Source organism: Sardina pilchardus, chromosome 10 (genome assembly GCF_963854185.1).
Source record: "Sardina pilchardus chromosome 10, fSarPil1.1, whole genome shotgun sequence".
Classification (NCBI taxonomy): domain Eukaryota; kingdom Metazoa; phylum Chordata; class Actinopteri; order Clupeiformes; family Clupeidae; genus Sardina; species Sardina pilchardus.
This window is the reverse complement of record NC_085003.1, coordinates 22,073,854-22,076,353: the sequence shown is the minus strand read 5'-3', so window position 1 is coordinate 22,076,353 and position 2,500 is coordinate 22,073,854. Positions and strand designations below refer to the sequence as shown.

At 46.1% G+C, this 2,500-nt stretch overlaps 1 protein-coding gene across 1 annotated transcript in view; it reads right to left on the bottom strand.

Moving 5' to 3' along the window:
- Positions 1–1,202: 1,202 nt before the first annotated feature.
- The window catches only part of slc25a22a (solute carrier family 25 member 22a), a 30,653-nt gene continuing 29,355 nt past the window's right edge, over positions 1,203–2,500 (bottom strand). The window contains exon 11 of the mRNA XM_062547040.1: positions 1,203–2,500. This exon is cut by the window's right edge and continues 2,971 nt beyond it. The gene's annotated coding sequence lies outside the window, so the exon portion shown is untranslated.

Here is a 2,500-nt window from a genome sequence, read left to right as displayed (position 1 = left end):
TGTGTATGTGTGTGTGTGTAAAAGAGAGTATGTGCATACGAGTGTGTGTGAGTGGGTGGGTGTGGAATGAACTCTATTTTTTCCTGACTGTGTGTGTGTATGACAGAGAGAGAGAGAGAGAGAGAGAGAGAGAGAGAGAGAGAGAGAAAGAGAGAGAGAGAGAGGATGTGTTTATGCTACACATTTCTACAAGTAGTTTCCTACAGTAGCCTATCGATTACAGTAAACGGACAGATCAAGTTTATTGCTGAAACAAAACAAAGCTTTCAGGGGAAAAAAGCGTGTCTGTCTCCAGCCTCTCCCCAGACGCGTTTGGAATGTGCAGTGCTGTATTATTTTGCCCCCGACCACATCGCTAAGAATAAAACATGAAGAGCGAGAGGGGCGGCAGAATAACCAAGGTCGCGCGCAGCTTGCCGTTTCATAGCACGCGGTGCTCCGTACCGTCCTGTGGTGCGTGAGAGCTGAGCTCAGTGTGGTGCTCACGCACCCAGAGAAACGGCAGAGGAGACGTTTGACCTGCGGACTCACGAACTCCGGCCGGCGGTCGGTCTGTCGTCAGATGCGCCGATAAACCCCCGGCGAGCATCATTGACATTCCGGTGAAAATTAGCACCACACCTCGAGCTCACAAAACTTCACCGAGAGGCAGGTGGCGCCAGCGTCATGGGGATGACGTTGGCAGCCGGCAGCGTCACGGACGATCCAGACTTCATCTGCAAGCACGCGGCACTGCAACGACGCTCGGTGGCCAAACCAGGATAATGCACGCGCTCGGGACGACCTTGAACGAGCGCATACCACTCTCCCTCGTGGCGGCGGGGGAGCGTTGACGTCACGCAGGCGCACTGGAGTGGAAAGTCTTATTGCATGATATATATTTATATAAATAAAAAACACACATGGCATGATGGAGTTGTTCTATCTTTGATTTGGAACACATTATCGCTTTATATTAAAGATGAAAGATTATAAAATATGAAGTCATAAACGGATGTCATTCTTACTCTCATATTTTGAGTGCATTGATTCCAATCATTTCATTTGGTGAGAGAAACCAGACTTAACCTTAAAAGGTTCTCAAAACCTGCGGCAACACCATCTCTTCGTTTCTCTTGCTAGCCCAGCGGCTCGACATATGGGTCAGAGATCTAGTCTGGCTTTGCGGAGGTCAACAGAAGGTCAAAAGGTCAACACTCCAGGGCTGGATCAGTCATTTGATTTTTATTGAACAACAATCTGAGTGGCATGGAATGCAACACCCCTGCGTGTGCATGCCCACTCGCAGCATGGTAAACAGTTACAGACACTTGTAGTACTTCAGTTTCATTTGACACACACACACACACACACACACACACACACACACGTACACACGCACACACATAAACATTTGTGACTATGTGCATCCGTGTGAGTCCACACCCTCCTCCCTCTTTTAGAAGGCTTGTCTTTTTTTTAAGGGCCTGTGTGTGTGTGTGTGTGTGTGTGTGTCTGGTTCTAGTGAGTAAAGTGCGGGATTGCACGGTTCCTCTTGGAGGAATCAGGTGGAGTGTGTGAGTGCGTGTGTGTGTGTGTGCAGTAGTGTGTTTAGGAATAGTCTGTTGTCTTATTGCATATACGTTAAGCTGGTTCAACTCCTTAGTCAGTGTATCTGCGACACAGACTTGCCTGTTGATCAGGTCTTTGCCTAACAACTACTAAACTACACGATAAGGATCGCTCACATCTAGTACACAAGGTGATAGCATTTTTTAAGTCTCAAAGTTACATTCTTTGATCCAAAGTGTCCTTTAATAAGTAGATATCCTAAACTTCATACAGTTGTGGAGTCGTGAGCCTAACACGCCCTAATCTACGCTTCCTGTTTTGTGTGGATGGACCAATGTGTAACGCTCCTGGGCCTTACACACTGTGTGCGAGTGTACTTGTGCCTGGCCATTCTTTGTGCTTCATTAAATATCTATACATACACACATATATTAAATATATGCCTCCTTCTCTGATTGTAAAGATTGTTTTTTTGGTGTTAAGAGCACCCTCTCATCTGTCCATCCCCAAAAGAGGGAGAGAAGAGAGAGGGATGGCAAAGAGAGGAGGTGGGAGAAGAGAGAAAGAGTGTGGAGAGAGCCTGCAAACACCATGAGCATCACATAAACAACAAACAAAAGAACTCACAGAGCACACTACACTAGGCACAGTCTCACACACACACACACACACACACACACACACACCCCTATTTACACAGCCACTGCATACACACTCGGTACACGATACGTCAGGTACACGTCACAGCCTTTTCAAGTTCACAGCTGAGAGAACGAAACTCATTCCAACACCGGCAATCTTTAAAAAAAACAAAAACAACAACAGAGCTGAAAAATCAACAAAATGAAACAATCATATGACACGTACGCAAAAAGAAATGATGGAGCGTAAGCCATGATCACAAAATACACAAACAAAGAAACAAACAAGCCATCAAACAATTACGCAC